This window comes from Theropithecus gelada, chromosome 9, assembly GCF_003255815.1.
Source record: "Theropithecus gelada isolate Dixy chromosome 9, Tgel_1.0, whole genome shotgun sequence".
In the NCBI taxonomy this organism is placed as follows: Eukaryota; Metazoa; Chordata; class Mammalia; order Primates; family Cercopithecidae; genus Theropithecus; species Theropithecus gelada.
Genome location: NC_037677.1, coordinates 39,264,177 through 39,286,135, shown reverse-complemented (window position 1 = coordinate 39,286,135; position 21,959 = coordinate 39,264,177). Strand labels below are relative to the sequence as shown.

Sequence of the window (21,959 nt, the reverse complement as noted above, 5' to 3'; positions counted from 1 at the left end):
CCCTCGGGATTCCCACCATTCCCCTCCCTACCCTCTGCCACCAGCAATATCTCTCACATCTCATAGTTACTTCTTCCTCTGGATGTGACAAGTGCTATCTCAGAAATCAGGCGACAATATGTTCATGGCTAATAAGCCACTAGCAGCAGTGGGTATGTAGGACCCCAGGCACTTTCCACTATGGGCTACCTCGGAGACAGGGTGTTGCACAGTGGTTTGGGATGGGTCAGAACCAGAGTCTTCTCATTCCATCCTTCCTCACTCCCAGAGCATAAAGTAGCCCTATTCCTAAATGCAATGCTCTTTCAAACACCAGCTGCACACAATCGAAAATAGCCTGAGAAAGCCTGTTGTACCAGCGTTCACACCTGCCTATTTAGAGTGGGATGAAGAGCCAATGACACCTGCTCCCAGCTGGCCCTGAGGCTGGATGCAGCATAGACTGAGCCAGTGTCCTCGCCCCGAAAGAGGAGGCTTCCTGCAGCCTCACAGACACCTGAATTCTCTGGCACTTTCCATCCCACACACTGCGCATGGTCTATCCACTCTCCTTTTCATTCCCAGAATGGTAACTCCAGAACAAAGGAGAGAGTCCATGGACAGCTTTGTGTTGATGCACATAAGTAAATGGGAGGTGGGGAGGACAAGTGGCATGAGGAGGGAGAATCCGCCTGGGAGAGGAACATGGAGTCCTTCCCCTGGGCAGGGAGGCCAGCAGTGATGGTGGCGCAGTGGGGGCCCAAGTGTGCCCTGCTGGTAAATTCCCCATGGAGCACACCAACAGTTGCTGACCTACATGTAAAAGTTTGCTCTTTGATTCCTTTGCTAGGGCTTCACTCGGGCACACAACTTCATGTTTGCTATTTGTTTTTTGTTTGTTTGTTTTTTGAGAAGGAGTCTCGCTCTGTCGCTCAGACTGGAGTGCAGTGGCACGATCTTGGCTCACTACAAGTTCTGCTTCCTAGATTCACGCCGTTCTCCTGCCTCAGCCTCCCAAGTAGCGGGGACTACAGGCGCCCGCCACCACGCCTGGCTAATTTTTTTTACTTTCAGTAGAGACAGAGTTTCACCGTGTTAGCCAGGATGGTCTCAATCTCCTGACCTTGTGATCCGCCTGCCTCAGACTTCCAAAGTGCCGGGATTACAGGCATGAGCCACCGCGCCCAGCCCGCTGATACTTGTTATGTAATCAACTAATGACAAAAGAGTGCAGAGGCATGATGAGTGTTACATCTGCCAACTGCTGGGTTGTCTGAATAGATTCTCAAGTGACCATCTGAGGGCCACTCAGAAGTTTCAGTAGTGCCAGAAGGTCTTGACCTATTATTTTTAAATCAAGTAATTCTTAGGTTTTTAAAAATAATTCAAACTAGGAAAAAAACAAGTCCTGGATAATCATTTTGTAGCAGCATCACTGCCAAGCCCTTTGCAATGACAACTTCCCAGAAGCTCTTATCTGCCCCCAAATTACTCTTATCTGCCCAAAAGTAAAGAAAGTTTCAATTCAGCAAGTCAGAGCATTTCACAGAGAAGAAGCAATGCCCTGACCTCTGGCATAGAAAACTAGAAGTTGGTCCTTCTCCACTTCTTCTGTTAACCAGGATTCTCTTGGCGTTTAATTTTACAAGGGCCACAGACAACTCCAGGGATCTCAATGCAATCCTGCTTCTGGACCGGACAGAGAAGGCATCAGCCGCACAGAGGAGGAAATCACAGCTGTCCTTTCATTCTGTTCAAGCACACATGAAGCTCCTAGATTCATCCACTGCGTGCCAAACACCTGGGACAGTCAGAGAAGAATAAGAATGATGCCAGCCTTCTAAGAGCTGGCAGAACAGTGAGAGGGCAGGCTCAAGACATGGCACAGTCAAACACAGACAGAAAGCTATGGTATCTCAGAGGAAGATGGCGAGATCTGGAAAGCTCCCAGAGAAGACGGGACTGGAGCTGGGCTGCTGAGCACTAAAACAGTGGATTTGGGGAGAATATTTGCATGCAAGTAAAACATGCAAAACATGTTCAAATAATAACCAAATGTGGTAGAAATGTGGAGTGAGAAATATTGAAATGTCCACAGCTCAGGAAAAAATGTTTTCCAGCCAGCATCCCTGACCCTCCCCCCATTCCCAGGTCTAGGGCATCTAGAGCACCAAAATCACCTGCAACTCTCATCTTCCCTGGCTCCTCCTTACTTCACTTTTGATCCAAAAGTACATACCGGCCTCATCTCACCATTTAAAAAGCCATTTTCAGGCCCCTGTCAGTGGCTCGATTGAGATACTGCAAGATAATTTGGTTTTTCCTGAAGTCAGAACAAGTTATCAACTAAGTTCAGAGTAAGTCCTGAACTGCAGAGGGAAAGTGTGCTGATCCAGGCAGAATTGTCTAAATGAAAACGCTGGTCACCTTCCTCTGGGTCCCATATTGAGCTCGAGTTGGAAGAGGTGAGTCCTGTCTCAAAATGGAGGTCAAACCGCCGCCCGGTGCCCCCCAGCCCGACTCGCCGCCAGGGGGAGGAGGGCCATGATCCAAAGGAACCAGAGCAGTTGAGAAAACTGTTTATTGGTGGTCTGAGCTTTGAAACTACAGATGATAGTTTAAGAGAACATTTTGAGAAATGGGGCACACTCACAGATTGTGTGGTAATGACAGACTCCCAAACAAAACGTTCCAGGGGATTTGGTTTTGTGACTTATTCTTGTGTTAAAGAGGTGGATGCAGCAATGTGTGCTCGACCACACAAGGTTGATGGGCGTGTAGTGGAACCAAAGAGAGCTGTTTCTAGAGAGGATTCTGTAAAGCCTGGTGCCTATCTAACAGTGAAGAACATTTTTGTTGGTGGTATTAAAGAAAATACAAAAGAATATAATTTGAGAGACTACTTTGAAAAGTATGGCAAGATTGAAACCATAGAAGTTATGGAAGACAGGCAGAGTGGAAAAAAGAGAGGATTTGCTTTTGTAACTTTTGATGATCATGATACAGCTGATAAAATTGTTGTTCAGAAATACCACACTATTAATGGGCATAATTGTGATGTGAAAAAGGCCCTTTCTAAACAAGAGATGCAGTCTGCTGGATCACAGAGGGGTCGTGGAGGTGGATCTGGCAATTTTATGGGTCATGGAGGAAACTTTGGAAGTGGTGGAGGTAATTTTGGCTGTGGTGGAAACTTTGGTGGAAGAGGAGGCTATGGTGGTGGAGGTGGGGGCAGGAGATGTAGTTATGGAGGAGGTGATGTGGATATAATGGATTTGGAGGTAATGGTGGCAACTATGGCAGTGGTCCTGTTTATAGTAGTAAAGGGGCCTATGGTGGTAGTGGACCAGGATATGGAAACCAAGGTGGTGGAGGATATGATGGTTACCATGAAGGACGAAATGTTGGCGGTAGGAACTATGGTGGTGGTGGGAACTATAATGATTTTGGAAATTATAGTGGACAACAGCAATCAAATTATGGACCCATGAACGGGGGTAGTTTTGGTAGAAGAAGCTCAGGCAATCCCTATGGTGGTGGTTATGGATCTGGTGGTGGAAATGGTGGATATGGTAGCAGGAGGTTCTTAAAACAGCAGAAAAGGGCTACAACTCTTAGAAGGAGAGAGAGTAAGGAGTTGTCAGGAAAGCTGCAGGTTACTTTGAGACAGTTGCCCCAAATGCATTAGAGGAATTGTAGAAATCTGCCACAGAAGAAACAATGATCCATAGTCAGAAAAGTTACTGCAGCTTAAACAGGAAACCCTTCTTGTTCAGGACTGTCATAGCCACAGTTTGCACAAAGTGCAGCTATTGATTAATGCCATGTGGTGTCAATTCGATGTACATTCCAGAGGTCTTTCTGTTGTAGCTTTGTCTTTGTCTTTTCTTTTTCTTTTCGTTACATCAGGTATATTGCCCTGTAAATTGTGGTAGTGGTACCAGAAATAAAAAATTAAGGAATTTTTAACATTTTGTTATTTGTTTAGTTCAGTTTTTCTACATTTTAGTACAGAAACTTTAACAAATTGCAGTTTTGAAGGTGTTTCCTTGTGAGTTAACAAGTAAAGATCATTGTTAATCACTATTTTGTATGAATTTTGCTAAAGTTAACTGTAAAGAGACAACTGCACTTGCAGGTTAAGGGGAATCTATTCTCCCCATTTCCAAACCATGGTATGAATGGGCGCTGACATGTGGAGAGAATAGATAATTTGTGTATTTGCAATGTGTGTTTTAGATAAATAGGATTGGGTATTTAAATTAGCATTTGTGAATTTAACAGCATTAAGATTACCTTCAAATGAAAAAAATCTCAAAATTTCTAATTGGTTTTTGTGCATTTTCATTTAAAATGTAATCACATGATTTTAGTGTGTTAGACTTGCTGAGTCCTAGCTGTGTTTAGAACATCTCCATCTACATTTACCTTGGTCAAATTTGAACTGCTGCCATAGGTTTTGGGTGTAAAGAATGTTTCTGCCCTCCATTTAAATTCTGAAAAGGGATAGTGAGTGTTTTCCCTCTCCTGCGTTAGAAACCATTCTTAACAGCTTTTCAAAATATGGAACCATTAAGCCTGCTATATCTGAGCAAATTAGTAGGTACTTTTTTTTTCTTTTTTAAAGCACATGAGGCCCATACATCTTGAGTTATTTTCCTTAATTTAAATTTTTTTTGATACAAGTTTTCAGAGCAAGAGAATAAAAACCACGCGTTATTAAACCCCTAACTGGCTGGCATGCTTTCCTGTTTGTACTCTATATATTTTGCTGGATGAAACCAAGGATGGTTTAGGTATAATTGTCCAAAATAACCTAACTGCAGCAGAAATGTGGCACAGTTGCTTAGTACAGGCTTCTCACTTCCTACAGACCTGAATTCAAATTTGGGTAGTCTGAGTTCTTAAATTCCCAAAGAACACATTGTTATTTATTGTGTATATTTCAACATAAATCATATTGTTACCAATTTGTTTGGAAGGCCCTGGTTGAGAAGAGTTTTGGATAATAAGGTTATACCAATGTCTACTGTGCTTACAATTTCATTCGAGCCCTGAGTATGTGCCCTGCTGTTACTCTTTCTTTGGTAGTTGAACGTTGAATTCAATTCTTTCTTTTTGTTTTAAGAAGTACTAAGCAAACAAGCAATAAAAAGGGAAATTGGGCATGCTAGTGTTTGAATATGCTCTCTTGTTTCTCTAATTCTGTGCCTCTGTGCGTTAATATTTGGATGCATGCAATGCCAGCATGGAAATTGGCCTTCACACATACTGCAGTTTTCTAGAAACACTCACAAACCAATCAATGTAACAGACATTCCATTTTTTAATGGGCATATATGTGAAAAGCAGTGTAGAAAATAGGCTAGCATTAGAAAATGGTTAAGTCCTTAATAACTTCAAGTGTAGTTATATAATGGACACTGTCAATGTTCATTACTTAAACCTGGCTACCTGGTCCAAATAATGCTTGGAAAATATTAAAATTGAGCTAAATTGTCTCAGGTTCTTTTATTCATATAAATAAAGTTTAAAGGAATAGGGGAGATTAAAAAAAATAACGCTGGCCAGAGGCCCTCAAGATCCTGCATGGGCGTTTCAGAAAGGCGGAAGGATTCCGATGGGGTTCTTACACCTGGAACGCTCTCCTAAGAGCTCCCCTCCGGTGAGGCAAGCATGATGAAAAGATTACTATAATTCATTCCTTTTTTTAAGTAAAGCAAACACATTAAAGTAAGTTCTACATAATTCACAACAAAACAGAATTGCTGGGACAGAGATGCATGTGGACATGGTATTTTAGCAAGAAATTTGCCAAATAATGAATTTAATTTTATGCCCCAGTAAATGCTTTTGTTTTCTTTTCAAAGAAATCCCTAGTGAATTCCGAAACACTATCTCAGCTAAGTTTCTTTTAGTTTAGTAACAAGTTAATGTTGTGTTCCCTGGTTTTTTAAGTTTTTTTGAAGGTGCAGCTGTCAATACATGTATTGCTAAATGAACTGCATGTTTAAAAAATAATTTACATCAAAAAACCAGAATGTCTTGATTACCTGGAGGAGGAATGGATACAACTGCTATATTTATCACTATCAATGTTTGAATAACTAACTTTAATGTCTTAAATTATTATGTTAGATTGGTTTTACAAGAAGTTCAAAGCATACAACTTATTCCCCAAAGTGGGTCTTACATGTAGATAATATTTTATTTTTCCTCCATTTTCCTGTAGAAAAATTGTTCTAAATTCATTATAGAAAGTTATATGCCATTTAACTACCTGAAAGGTGATGTTATTGTGACAATTTTTGTAAATATTTCTAAAATGCCCAGAATTATACTGTATGAATACATCATTATTTATGGCATGTGATAATAGAAATGTTTTATTTGCATCATTTAGATTGGGTTTGTCTGCAAGTAACAGAGGACCTAACAGTGCTGGCTTATTTGTCTGCAGCGATGTGGGGGAAGAAGCCCACAGCTGATCTAGCAGCTCAACACCAGCTCCAAGACCAGTCCCCATAAGTAGCCCTGCCCCGCCTCGTCCTCAGGGTGAGGCTCCCGTGCTGGGATCACAGGATAGCTGCCGTGCTCCCACCGTGTCCAGGGTCCAAGATGGGAGGAAGAAGATGGACGGCAGGGGAGGGACAGAGGCCAAAGGCACAAGCCAGCATTGTCAGATCACCAAAAAGATTTTTTTGCTTTAAGCCCCACCCCTAGTGACTTCTGATTCTGTCCAAACACCCAAAATTGGGTCATATGTCCCCCCTTAGCTAATAGGATATCTGTAGAGTTAGATACTTTTCAGTAGGTATTGACATACAAGAGTACTATTAGGAAGTAGATAATGAACACTGACTAAGCAATTAGCTGTTTCTGCCACAGTGTTGAGATTTTACTGACTTTTATTGCTTGTGGTAGAACCTTACATTGCATGGACTGGTTCTGGATTTCTTCTATTTCATATACACAGGAAGGATACTTCCACACTCCCATGAAGTCAGGCACAACCAGTGCTTGCCTGCAGCTAATGAAGGGTGAGCAGAAACGATGTGTGTAGCTCCCAGGCTGAAGCACCCAACTGCAGTGCTTGACTGAGCCCTGCCTTCCCCCCACAGCAATCATGGAAACAGTTGTCAAGATGGAGCGGTCTTAGAGTGATAAATACAAACCAAGCTCTCCCACAACCCACACTAGATGGAGCACTTGAGCAGAAAGCAAACCTTTGTTTTTTTAGCTCCCAGGACTTGGGGCTTGTTTGTTACTGTCAAACCTGACCTATCCTGACTGGTACAAATTGGTAGTAGTGTCCTCAATTAAATGTATGTATATGTTTGTTTAATAAATAAGTGGGGATATATTAAAATGTAGCATATGTTTAAAAGCCAATAGCATTTCTTTAAATATAAAGTGTTGAAAAATAAATGATCCACCCGTTTTTCACAGTTTATGTCCTGGAATGACACCGGTTTGAATGCAGAGATAAGTGTAGGGGCATGAGGAGGAGAAAGCTTTGAGGAGTTAAAGTGGCTCTTTGAAGAGGATATGGAAGATGAGGACCCCTACTAAGGAAGGTCCCTATTGATGGGGGGCAGTTATCCACCATGGAGAAGATGGGCCCTCCTCCATCCTAATAAGTCCTAATAAACTGATTTTTACCGTTTGTTTTGAAATAATTTTAGACTTACAAAAATGTCACACCAATAGTCCAAAGAATCCTCCCTCGACTTCATTCAATGCACTGTCTCCTGCTTTTCCTCCTGCTGATCAGGAAATGTCTCTGCTTTCTTGGCAAACTCATCCTTCTTTACATACAGTTGGAATGTTAGAGCTCGTCAAGGTGGCCCCCAGGCCCCCTTCTCTGCACCATCTGCACTCGGTCCTCAGAAGAACTCATGCGCACCCAGGGCTTCGGTTACCGGACAGCATGGTGGTGACTCGCAAACATGTCCCTTGAGCCAGACCACTCCTCACATTTCCACGCTTTTGTCTGCATATTGTCCTTGGTATATCTAGTAATATCCAATTCTATATTTGATATTCACTCTTCTCTGGCTCAAATGAACCTCACAGTAAAGTCCCAAACACAACTTGTTCTTTTCCCCATCTACCTGTCTGCTGGTATTTTCTGTTTCACTGAATGATACTAGTGAGCACCGAAGGGTGGAAGCCATGGATCTCTCAGTGCTGCTCAGCATCTCTCCAACTTATCTTTCATATTCTACAACGAATGTCCCTTTTCTGGGGAAGCCCTTCCTGACCTACCAGACAGACCTAAAACTGCCCATGTCACCTTCACTGCACTTATGATACTTAGGATTTTATAATTGTTTGTATAGTCACTGAATATTTGTCTCCTCAGTTAGGCCAGCCATCAGCTCGTTGAGAGTGGGACTGCTCTCTGATTCGAGGTGGGGTCCCCACCTCCTAACTCAGGAGCTCAGTGTTCAGTAGGTGTCTATTGAATGAATATATGATGGACACCTTTCTAACATATGACTTTGCTCCTGAAAGTTCTGGATTCCCTTCCTCTCCTTGGTGGATCACTTAAGAGAGGGAAGATCAGTTCACTTCCTCTTCGCTGAATCACCTTTAAGTATTCTCAAGAGATTTCATAAGGTCAGACAAAATCAACTTCTCAAGTTCAAGCCAGAACTCTTTTTTACATTACCAGTATTTCAGAAATCGAGGTCCTCATTTGGTAAAAGACAAAGAGAATTCATCCTTTTCCAAGCCAACAGTGGACATAGCAGAGCATGAATACATTTAGCCAAAGCGCATCCTAGGATGGGGGCTCAGCACACACAAAGGCCCTGAGGTCGGAGCCCACCTGGTATTTGCAGGAAGAGCAAGGCCTCCAGAGTCAGGAGTGGAGTGGGTAGGGAGGAGAGGCTTTTACAACACGAGAAGTCCATGGGGCTATTTAAGAGCACCAGCAGAGGAGGTACAGGACTGAATGTATGTTTTAAAAGTCTCACCATAGCTACTGTGTAGAGAAGACATTGCAGGGGCAGACTGTGAGGGAAGAATTGGGAGATAGTGCTACTGCCTCTCATCTGCTACTCTCTGGCTCCCCTGAACAGATCTAGAAAGAGAGGATTTGTGGGGAAATCAGGTGGAGGAAAGAAGTCAGGGAAACAGTACAGGGAGCAGTTCTCTGGTCAATGCCAACAGTCGTTCCCTTGCCAGGCATGGCAGGGCTTGGTCATGGCCTGGGTTTTGAGCCATGACAGAGGAAGGTACTGGCCTTTGAACGAGGCTGATGGATTTGCTCCATCGTGGGCTGGGACAGAATGATTGAGGTCAGCTATCAAAGCCTTCCTATGAAACCTCCAAAAAGTAACCACAGCTCCAACCTAAGACTGTGGCCTGAGTGCCAACCACATGGGCCTGTGAGGGGAGAGATGACCACAGGCACCAAGCCATTGTCCTTCCCCATCTGTCCCAGGCTTGGACCCTGCCAGCTTCTGCGCGTGATTCTTGGTTCAGCCCCTTAGGTTCTCATGTTGTGGAAATTCCCCCAGGATTCTGAAGACCAGATGAGTGACCTCAGTAGGAACATAGCCCTGGGATCCAGGAAGGGCTGGACATGACACCCATTGTGCCCCCTTGCTGGCTGAGTCTGTGGGGTTGTGCATGCCTGGGCGGGTGGGTGTCCTCTGTAAGTGGGGTCAGTTACTCCGCCAACCTTGATGAGCTGCTGGAAGTACCCAGCATGATACCTGGTATGCAATACACGTGCAGTAAGAATCTGTTAGTGTCCAAGCGTTTCTGTTTCTTCCTAGGTCTTTTCATGTAAAGGGAGAGGAGGTTGTATCTGGAATTCTTACCAGGCACCATTTTCCATGGAAACCTAAAATACATTTTGGAATCATGGAGAGCAAGTCCCTTCTCCTAGTTTTCATTTTAAAGTTTCCTAACTGCTTTTCTATATAGGTTTGTACAGATTCTCTAAAGTAGCCTAAAGAATCTGAATGGTCCTGGGTTGAGTTTGGTGCTCCTAGCTAGGAAGGGGTGAGGTCCACTGCTGAGAAGTGACTGATATCTAGCTGTGGCCCCAAAAGCAGGTAGAGGGAAGCCATGAGCAGGGCCCAGCTCTCTGTGACTCCATCCACACAGGAGGGCTTGCTCACATCACCAAGACAGGCTGAATATTTGGAAACTGGGAAACTCAGAATTCAGTTTTGGTCTCTTCCACTCTTGAGAAACCCAGATGACATGTGTCTGTGCATAGACATGGCCCTTTGGCTACACAGGGCAACATGAAGGCTGGTGGGGCCCCTGGAAATAAGCAAATAAAGAGCAGTCCCCACTGTCCTTGGGGACTTGGTGTCCCGCAGTGGGAGCTCAGTGCCCCTGCAGAGCCTGCCCTGTCTTGCCACCACTGCCTCCCGAAGCCTGACCCCATGCAAGAAGTGCTTATCAGTGAGATTCTTGAAGATCAAACAGTCAGTGTGGTCTCTACCACAACTGGCATGATGAATTTAAGGGCTGAGTCAGCTGGCTCTGACAATTCTTGTCCCCTTCTGCATATAGAAACCAAAACTCTACTGACTGGTTGTGGGGACAGGGCATTAAACTCTGACAGGTTGCAAATGTCCTGGGGAAAATGACCTCTGCTCCCTCTGCTCCCGCCCGGATCCCTGCTCTGGAGGCCTGGACTAATTAGCGTCTGGCAGGTGTCTGGAAAGAGCTGCCTGGCTGGCCGTGGTGACATCATGGCTGGACATTGCTCCCCTATTCCACTGCTGAGAAAGTCTCTGTTTCATTAGGCAGCCAGGATTACTTTTTAATTTGTTTAATCCCTTTTGTAGGTTCTGGCTCCAATCAGTCTTGGGGAACATTCTGCGCGCTCATTCCCACTCCCACTGCCTCAACAACTGTGCTCCAGTTAAAGTTACTGTTCCCGGAGGAGTGAGGCTCACCTTCCCCAGGCAGGCGCAGCCCCACACCCCAGCCCCCACATATCAGCGCCAGCAACCAGCACTGCCGTTGCTTTATACTCATATACTCATATATGGGATACTAGCCCACAGTTGGGGTAATTTTTGAGAATGGGCGATGAGTCCATGGGTGGGGCTTCATTATTAATTATGAAACTCATAATTTTAATAGTTTTTTTAAAAACATATTAATTCAATAATGTGTCTTTTTCTCATTACAAAATAATTCACAAACACTGTAGACATTGAAAAATATTAGAAAGTTCCTATAATGAAGTCACCCAAAAATATCTATCATCAGCATTTTGATATGGCTATTATACAGATAACAAAACGGGGGTCGTACTGAGGAAGCAGCTGAGGGCCTGTCCTTTTCTTCAACTTTGTAGAGTACTAAGAACATCTTCCCATGTCTTAAAATAACCCCAAAAGCATGCTTTTTAAATAACCACATAACATTTCATGGGATGTGGATATACTATAAGGTCCAGAAATTGAATTCCCACCTGAATGGCCCTTGTCCCATCTGGCTGAGATCGTCAGAGGTGTGAGTCTGCCATGCACATCAGGCCTGCAGCAGAGAAGCCTGACAGTAAGAAGGCCCTTTGGCCTTGGTCCCCAGCTGGGGGTGAATTTCTCACATTCAAGTTGTAAATGCACCTCCACGCTGTGTAACAGGGTGGAAAAGGCACATTTCCCCTTTGGGATGTACACAACCTCGGGTGGATTTACTATTTACAAAAAGGCAGAGGCTGAACTTGAGTATTCAGGGTCCTAACATGAGTGTCATTGCTTTCCTTGGACCCAGAGCCCACATGGGGTCCTGGAGGAGCCCAAGAATCAAGATAATTTCTGCACCACTGAGTCACCCTGACCTTCCCTCCTGACCAAGGAAGCACATCAGAGGGCAAGTGAGTGAGAATATTACAGCAATAAAATTCACTTACAAACTAGCAAACCCTTGAACTCAATGTCACTCCCAACTGTGGCTGTAAACCACCCAGAGGATGGCCCACGGCTCCAGGCGGGCCCATGAGCCCGAGGCTGGGCCTAGTGATGTGTCTTCTCAGATAACCACCCCCTCTCCTGGGGCAGAGAATCAAGGTTAAAGTTGGATTGCAATGGGACTGAGATGCCGAGTAGATGGAATGCACCCTGACTAGAATGTAGATCGTACATCTAATGAGACTTCTAGATCAGATCTGGGAGAAGCAGATTCTCAGAGCATGAGCCAGTTCTTCCAGAATTTAAGCAGATACAGGTGCCAGCCCACCAAGATCTTTGCCGAAGGTATCTTCTTCACATACCTGGAGAGAAAAGAGGCCTAAAACTTTAAATTTGAAGACTATGTGTTTTCTAAAAGCCAGGTCCCTTGCCAATATGTCCGGATCTTTATCTTGGTAGAGTTTATCTAATCAGACAACACAAAGAAGTAAAATCCATACTTCAGAGGAACTGGTGCCATCAAGAAACCCAGGGAGTACCCGTGTGTCTGGATCAAGGGGAGTCTTTCACCTCCACCCGCCTGGGAAGGATTGCTCCATCAGTCAGCTGAATTCCTGAGAATCACAGGGTCCACAGCTTTTAGGTGCATCTGTGGGGAGGTGCCTTCCCTTGTGAATGGGTCCCATGTCAAGAGGCTCATGGACATCACTGAGACCATGGAGCTGAGTAGTGGGCGGATCAATCAGAGATTTGAGTCCTCAGTCCAGAGGGCTTGCTCCAAAGGACATGCAGTCAGCCAGATGTGGAAGAAGAGGAAAGGCTTCCATCAAGGGAAACAGCCTATCATGAACTGCAGGAAGCTCAGAGAAGCCAGAGAACGCTACTCCCAGAATACAGGGAGCCGTTCTGTGGACAAGCAGTGGAGACAGATGCGAATAGAGCATCCCACCAATAGCCGTCTCCCCACACTTTTAGGAAGTGGATCTCCTCCTTAACGCTGCAGTTGGGGCAGGTCTGTTTGACCCTCAAGGTGCTCAGATCTGCTTGTCCCTGAAGTCTGTGAGAGCAACAACCAGCTCTTCCTTGATCTGACTGGGGAGCTGAGGGGACTCAAAGGAAACCAGTAGAAAGCTTCAAAGTGACGGAGACAGGGGCTGAGAGAGAAACGATGCCAGCATTGACTACTGAGGCTCCTCGGGCAGCTTCTCCAGGCCTGCCTGGGCTTCATTCACTTGGCTCCAACAAGGCTGGGTGAGAGGGGACATTCTTGCTCGTCATCAGGGGCTGCACATGTTAGAGACTCTAGAACATGGAATGTTCCTCTCTCAGCAAGGGAGGGCTGGGAATGTGATTCCAGAGGGCACTGTAACCTGGCCAGCCACAGGGGGAAGAACCTTAGGTCCTGAGTGTGCTCTTTGAGGAGGAGGTTCTGACAGAGTAGGAAGTGGGCTGTGGGGTCACGTTGTTCCCATTCATCACAGTGAAAGCCTGCCAGGAAACATTCTGGAAATGGGATCTACTCTAGAAAATACAAAGAAGATGAGACAGGTAGAATCAAGGAACTAAAGGTAAACAGGCCATGGGATGAAACCACTGAGAGTCAAGAAAATGCCATTCTGAAAGAACATAAGAACAAAAGACTAAACTTTGAAGGTTATTGATAGGTAAAATATACAAGCAAAATAAGCTAAAGGAATTAGAATAGATAAAAGTGAGAGCTGTTAAAGACCAATAAACTCAATAGATAATGAAAATGTAAACACTTATTATCCACAATAGCATACTAGTTAAATTATGATAGATTATATGTGGTGAAATGATAATATATCTCTGAACATAGTGTTCCAGAAAGACCAGCAATGAGCAATACATAATATGTTCTTGGCATAGTACATGATAAAAGTAAACATAGTACAATTCCAACCTATATATATATATACACACACATGTACACACACACATGTGTGCATGTAGACAAATATTAAGTATTTATAGAAGTATGTGTGTGTGTCCATGCAAATGTGCACGCATAGATAAAAATACAAAAGTAAATACAGCAAAGTGCTAACAGCGGTTAACTCTGGGATTATTACTAATTACTAATTTTAAAAAGAATAGTACTTTTTAAAAACTCTTTACAATGATTCTGAATTACTTTTATTGCCTGAAAAAAAGTTTTTCAAAACTTTTACAAAAAAGTAAAAAGAGGAAGATGTAGGCAAGATGGCTGAATAGGAACAGCTCCAGCCTCCAGCTCTGAGCACAAACGACACAGAAGACGGGTGATTTCTGCATTTTCAACTGAGGTACCAGGTTCATCTCATTGGGGAGTGCCAGACAATCGGTGCTGGTCAGTTGGTGCAGCCCGACCAGTGAGAGCTGAAGCAAGGCAAGGCATCGCCTCACCTGCAAAGCGCAAGGGGGAAGGGAATCCCTTTTCCTAGCCAAGGGAAACTGAGACACAACACCTGGAAAATCAGGTAACTCCCACCCTAATACTGTGCTTTACCAAGGGTCTTAGCAAACAGCACACCAGGAGATTATATTCCACACCTGACCCAGAGGGTCCCACGCCCATGGAGCCTCCCTCATTGCTAGCACAGCGGTCTGCGATCTAACTGCAAGGTGGCAGTGAGGCTGGGGGAGGGGCGACCGCCATTGCTGAGGCTTAAGTAGGTAAACAAAGCCTCTGGGAAGCTCGAACTGGGTGGAACCCACCTCAGCTCAAGGAGACCTGCCTGTCTCTGTAGACTCCACCTCTGGGGATGGGGCATAGCTAAATAAAAAGCAGCAGAAACCTCTGTAGATGTTAATGACCCTGTCTGACAGCTTTGAAGAGAGCAGTGGATCTCCCAGCATGGAGGTTGAGATCTGAGAACGGACAGACTGCCTGCTCAAGTGGGTCCCTGACCCCTGAGTAGCCTAACTGGGAGACATCCCCCACTAGGTGCAGACCGACACTTCACACCTCACATGGCGGTGTACTCCCCTGAGATGAAGCTTCCAGAGCAAGAATCAGACAGCAGCACTCACTGTTCAGCAATATTCTATCTTCTGCAGCCTCCACTGCTGATATCCAGGCAAACAGGTCTGGAGTGGACCTCAAGCAATCTCCAACAGACCTACAGCTGAGAATCCTGACTGTTAGAAGGAAAACTAACAAACAGAAAGGACACCCACACCAAAACCCCATCAGTACATCACCAGCATCAAAGACCAAAGGCAGATAAAACCACAAAGATGGGGAAAAAGTAGGACAGAAAAGCTGGAAATTCAAAAAATCAGAGCGCATCTCCCCTCCAAGGGAATGCAGCTCATCACCTGCAATGAATCACAGCTGGACGGAGAATGACTTTGACGAGTTGAGAGAAGAAGGCTTCAGTCGATCAAACTTCTCAGAGCTAAAGGAGGAACTACGTACCCAGTGCAAAGAAACTAAAAATCTTGAAAAAAGAATGGAAGAATGGATAACTAGAATAATCAATGCAGAGAAGGCCATAAACTAACAGAGACAAAAACCATGACACGAGAAATACGTGACAAATACACAAGCTTCAGTAACCAACTCGATCAACTGGAAGAAAGAGTATCAATGATTGAAGATCAAATGAATGAAATGAAGCGAAAGGAGAAGTCTAGAGAAAAAAAAAGGAAAAAGAAATGAACAAAGCCTCCAAGAAATATGGGATTATGGAAAAGACCAAATCTGCATCTGATTGGTGTGCCTGAAAGTGAGGGGGAAAATGGAACCAAGTTGGAAAACACTCTTCAGGATATCATCCAGGAGAACTTCCCCAACCTAGTAAGGCAGGCCAACATTCAAATTCAGGAAATACAGAGAACACCACAAAGATACTCCTCGAGAAGAGCAACTCCAAGACACATAATTGTCAGATTCACCAAAGTTGAAATGAAGGAAAAAATGTTAAGGGCAGCCAGAGAGACAGGTCGGGTTACCCACAAAGGGAAGCCCATCAGACTAACAGTGGATCTCTTGGCAGAAACTCTACAAGCCAGAAGAGAGTGGGGGCCAATATTCAACATTCTTAAAGAAAAGAATTTTCAACCCAGAATTTCATATCCAGCCAAACTAAGTTTCATCAGTGAAGGAGAAATAAAATCCTTTACAGGCAAGCAAATGCTTCGAGATTTTGTCACCACCAGGCCTGCCCTACAAGAGACCCTGAAGGAAGCACTAAACATGGAAAGGAACAACTGGTACCAGTCATTGCAAAAACATGCCAAAATATAAAGACCATTGATGCTAGGAAGAAACTGCATCAACTAATGAGCAAAATAACCAGCTAATATCATAATGACAGGGTCAAGTTCACACATAGCAATATTAACCTTAAATGTAAATGGAATAAAAGGTTCAATTAAAAGACACAGACTGGCAAATTGGATAAAGAGTCAAGACTCATCAGTTTGCTGTATTTGGGAGACCCATCTAACATGCAGAGACACACACAGGCTCAAAATAAAGGGATGGAGGAAGATCTACCAAGCAAATGGAGAACAAAAAAAGCAGAGGTTGCAATCCTAGTCTCTGATAAAACAGACTTTAAACCATCAACGATCAAAAGAGACAAAGAAGGCCATTACATAATGGTAAAGGGATCAATTCAACAGGAAGAGCTAACTATCCTAAATATATATGCACCCAATACAGGAGCACCCAGATTCATAAAGCAAGTCCTTACAGACTTACAAAGATACTTAGACTCCCACACAATAATAATGGGAGGCTTCAACACCCCACTGTCAACATTAGACAGATCAACGAGACAGAAAGTTAATAAGGATATCCAGGAATTGAACTCAACTCTGCACCAAGCAGACCTAATAGACATCTACAGAACTCTCCACCCCAAATCAACAGAATATACATTCTTCTCAGCACTACATCACACTTATTCCAAAATTGACCACATAGTTGGAAGTAAAGCACTCCTCAGCAAATGTACAAGAACAGAAATTATAACAAACTGTCTCTCAGACCACAGTGCAATTAAACTAGAACTCAGTACTAAGAAACTCAATCAAAACCTCTCAACTACATGGAAACTGAACAACCTGCTCCTGAATGACTACTGGGTACATAACGAAATGAAGGCAGAAATAAAGATGTTCTTTGAAACCAATGAGAACAAAGATACAACATACCAGAATCTGTGGGACACATTCAAAGCAGTGTGTAGAGGGAAATTTATAGCACTAAATGCCCACAAGAGAAAGCTGGAAAGATCTAAAATTGACACCCTAACATCACTATTAAAACAACTAGAGAAGCAAGAGCAAACATATTCAAAAGCTAGCAGAAGGCAAGAAATAACTAAGATCAGAGCAGAACTGAAGGAGATAGAGACACAAAAAGCCCTCCAAAAAATCAATGAATCCAGGAGCTAGTTTTTTGAAAAGATCAACAAAATTGATAGACTGCTAGCAAGAAAAATAAAGAAGAAAAGAGAGAAGAAGCAAATAGATGCAATAAAAAATGATAAAGGGGATATCACCACCAACCTCACAGAAATACAAACTACCATCAGAGAATACTATAAACACCTCTATGCAAATAAACTAGAAAACCTAGAAGAAATGGATAATTTCCTGGACACTTACACTCTCCCAAGACTAAACCAGGAAGAAGTTGAATCCCTGAATAGACCAATAGCAGGTTCTGAAATTGAGGCAATAATTAATGGCCTAACAACCAAAAAAAGTCCAGGACCAGATGAATTCACAGTCAAATTCTACAAGGAGGAGCTGGTACCATTCCTTCTGAAACTATTCCAATCAATAGAAAAAGAGGGAATCCTCCCTAACTCATTTTATGAGGCCAACATCATCCTGATACCAAAGCCTGGCAGAGATACAACAAATAAAGAGAATTTTAGACCAATATCCCCAATGAACACTGATGCAAAAAATCCTCAATAAAATACTGGCAAACCAAATCCAGCAGCACATCAAAAAGCTTATCCACCATGATCAAGTGGGCTTCATCCCTGGGATGCAAGGCTAGTTCAACATACACAAATCAATAAACGTAATCCAGCATATAAACAGAACCAAAGACAAAAACCACATGATTATCTCAATCGATGCAGAAAAGGCCTTTGACAAAATTCAACAGCCCTTCATACTAAAAACTCTCAATAAATTCGGTATTGATGGAATGTATCTCCAAATAATAAGAGCTATTTATGACAAACCCACAGCCAATATCATACTGAATGGGCAAAAACTGGAAGCATTCCCTTTGAAAACTGGCACAAGACAGGGATGCCCTCTCTCACCACTCCTAGTCAACATAGTGTTGGAAGTTCTGGCTAGGGCAATCAGGCAAGAGAAAGAAATAAAGGGTATTCAGCTAGGAAAAGAAGAAGTCAAATTGTCCCTGTTTGCAGATGACATGACTGTATGTTTAGAAAACCCCATCATCTCAGCCCAAAATCTCCTTAAGCTGATAAGAAACTTCAGCAAAGTCTCAGCATACAAAATTAATGTGCAAAAATCACAAGCATTCTTATACACCAGTAACAGACAAACAGAGAGCCAAATCATGAATGAACTGCCATTCACAATTGCTTCAAAGAGAATAAAATACCTAGGAATCCAACTTACAAGGAGAACTACAAACCACTGCTCAGTGAAATAAAAGAGGACACAAACAAATAGAAGAACATACCATGCTCATGGATAGGAAGAATCAATATCGTGAAAATGGCCATACTGCCCAAGGTAATTTATAGATTCAATGCCATTCCCATCAAGCTACCAATGACTCTTCACAGAATTGGAAAAAACTGCTTTAAAGTTCATATGGAACGAAAAAAGACCCCGCATTGCCAAGACAATCCTAAGTCAAAAGAACAAAGCTGGAGGCATAATGCTACCTGACTTCAAACTATACTACAAGGCTACAGTAACCAAAACAGCATGGTACTGGTACCACAACAGAGATATAGACCAATGGAAGAGAACAGAGCCCTCAGAAATAATACCACATGTCTACAGCCATCTGATCTTTGACAATGGAAAAACAAGAAATGGGGAAAGGATTCCCTATTTAATAAATGGTGCTGGGAAAATTGGCTAGCCATAAGTAGAAAATTAATTCAAAATAGCTTAGAGACTTAAATGTTAGACCTAAAACCATAAAAACCCTAGAAGAAAACCTAGGTAATACCATTCAGGACATAGGCATGGGCAAGGACTTCATGTCTAAAACACCAAAAGCAACAGCAACAAAAGCCAAAATTGACAAATGGGATCTAATTAAACTAAAGAGCTTCTGCACAGCAAAAGAAACTACCATCAGAGTGAACAGGCAACCTACAGAATGGGAGAAAATTTTTGCAATCTACTCATCTGACAAAGGGCTAATATCCAGAACCTATAAAGAACTCAAACAAATTTACAAGAAAAAAACAAACAACCCCATCAAAAAGTGGGCAAAGGATATGAACAGACATTTCTCAAAAGGAGACATGCATACAGCCAACAGGCACATGAAAAAATGCTCATCATCACTGGCCATCAGAGAAATGCAAATCAAAACCACAATGAGATACCATCTCACACCAGTTAGAATGGCAATCATTAAAAAGTCAGGAAACAACAGGTGCTGGAGAGGATGTGCAGAAATAGGAACACTTTTACACTGTTGGTGGGATTGTAAACTGGTTCAACCATTGTAGAAAACAGTATGGCGATTCCTCAAGGATCTAGAACTAGAAATACCATATGACCCAGCCATCCCATTACTGGGTATATACCCAAAGGATTATAAATCATGCTGCTATAAAGATACATGCACACATATGTTTATTGTGGCACTATTCACAATAGCAAAGACTTGGAATCAACCCAAATGTCCATCAGTGACAGACTGGATTAAGAAAATGTGGCACATATACACCATGGAATACTATGCAGCCATAAAAAAGGATGAGTTCGTGTCCTTTGTAGGGACATGGATGCAGCTGGAAACCATCATTCTCAGCAAACTATCGCAAGAACAGAAAACCAAACACCGCATGTTCTCACTCACAGGTGGGAATTGAACAATGAGATCACTTGGACTCTGGAAGGGGAACATCACACACCGGGGCCTATTATGGGGAGGGGGAAGTGGGGAGGGATGGCATTGGGAGTTATACCTGATGTAAATGACAAGTTGATGGGTGCTGATGAGTTGATGAGTGCAGCACACCAACATGGCACAAGTATACATATGTAACAAACCTGCACATTGTGCACATGTACCCTAGAACTTAAAATATAATAAAAAAATAAATAAATAAAAAAACAAAGTAAAAAGATGTCTTAAAAATGTATCTATGGATAAATGAAGTTATTTGTTGTTTTAAAGTTATTCTACTAGAGGCATTTAATTTTTACTTGGAGAAATGTTACAGAAGGAGAAATACTTCAAATGATATTCTTTATATAATATGAGGTTATAATATTAATTTATTCTTTAGAAAGTATTAGTTCATGCACACTCTTGCCCAGGTACTGGGAAGGTAACAAACCAGCCAGACACCTGTCCTCCATAATCTCATGTGGAAGTGGGAGCTGATCACCGCATATGCGTGGACACGAAGGGAACAAGGACCGCTGGGCCTACCTGAGAGTGGAAGATGGAGGATGAGGATTAAAAACTACTCATGGGCTATTTTGCTTACTACTTATTATAGACAAAGTAATCTGTACAGCAAACCCCCATGACACGCAATTCATCCATGTAAAAAACCTGCACTTGTACCCCTTGAGCCGAAAATAAAAGTTGTAAAGAAAAAAAATCTATATTCTAAGGGTTACACAGTAGTTGGGAGAAATACACAATCAATAAAGAGCATGCTCAGTGGTGAGAAGGGCAAAAAAAAAAAAAAAAAAAGCAAAAGGGATGGTTGGTTCTAGGAATCTGCTGTAATTTTAAATAATCAAATGGTGAAGAACAAGTCCCCGAGAAGGTGACTTTTGGGCAAAGACCTGGAAGAGGTGACGGCGCCATCCTGTGGACAGGTGTGCAAAGGCATCCAGGTAGGTGAGCCAGTGTCTGGCATGGCCAAGGAGGCAGGAGGCCGGTGTGCCCCACGGAGTAGGGGGAGGGGAGTAGGAGATTAGGGCAAAACGTGACTTTGGCTATGACTATGAGTGAGCTGGGAGGTCTGGAGGTCATACACTGAGAAGAATAAAGCAAAGGGTATCGCTGGCCAGGGCTGCGCATGCCCAAATGCACCTCCTTGCCTCTCTGGGACCCTCTTTCAGCATCATTGAAGTGTGCAGCTCAGGGCTCCCATTCAAACTTCAGCTAAGGGGGATGCAAGTTGCTGGGGGCTTATCATCATGTATTTCCATAAAATATCAGTCAGTCAAAGTAAAACCAAATTCAAATGGCACAATTTGGAGGAACAAAATATGTTTAAAAGAACTTGAACAAAGATACAGGCAGCGTAAGTGGGAAGCTTGAAGCAACCATGAAGCTGACTAAGCACACATTGCCAGGAAGCAAGTAGGGAGCTCAGAGCCTCAAGATGTGGGATATTGTGAAGCTGATGCCTTTCAGGTGACATCTAGGACACTGAGTTAAAGGCAGCAGGTCGTCCAACCCGACCATCACCATGAAAGTTTCCCAAAATGGGTTGTGTGACAGCCTTACCACAGCCAAGGCAGGACAGACCATTATTTGACCAGAAGCTTCTGAGAGAAGCAGAGTTGAGTTGCCCCCAGACCTAGACACAGGTAGCATGGCTGGGTAGGGAGGTCCAGGGTGGACATGGCTCTGGGCTTGGGAATCACCCTGGGGTCATGACCTTAGTCGATTAGTTTGGTGGAGCATCTTTATCCAAAGATGTGGTGCTGCCTCTTCTCAGTGCATTTCATGGTCACATATTCCCAGCAGACCCAGAGTTAAAGGGAGCTCTACAGCAAGCACAGGATCCACTGAACTCCAGACTGCCATGCCCAGTGGCCTCCTCACTGCAGCTTCGCCAGGGAAGGAAACTACCCAAACCTCAGGAGAACACAGGGGCCACTACCCATTCCCAAGAATGACACAGAGCTGAATGGGGGGAGGCT

General features: G+C 43.3%; 1 long non-coding RNA gene and 1 pseudogene across 1 annotated transcript; both read left to right on the top strand.

The window, feature by feature from the left end:
* Positions 1–2,461: 2,461 nt before the first annotated feature.
* LOC112631011 lies at positions 2,462–12,865 on the top strand (annotated as a pseudogene).
* Positions 12,866–13,218: 353 nt separating this feature from the next.
* Positions 13,219–20,680, top strand: LOC112630970. Its single transcript, XR_003121052.1, has 2 exons — positions 13,219–13,534; positions 20,391–20,680. It is a non-coding gene; the product is annotated as an uncharacterized LOC112630970 (long non-coding RNA).
* Positions 20,681–21,959: the final 1,279 nt, after the last annotated feature.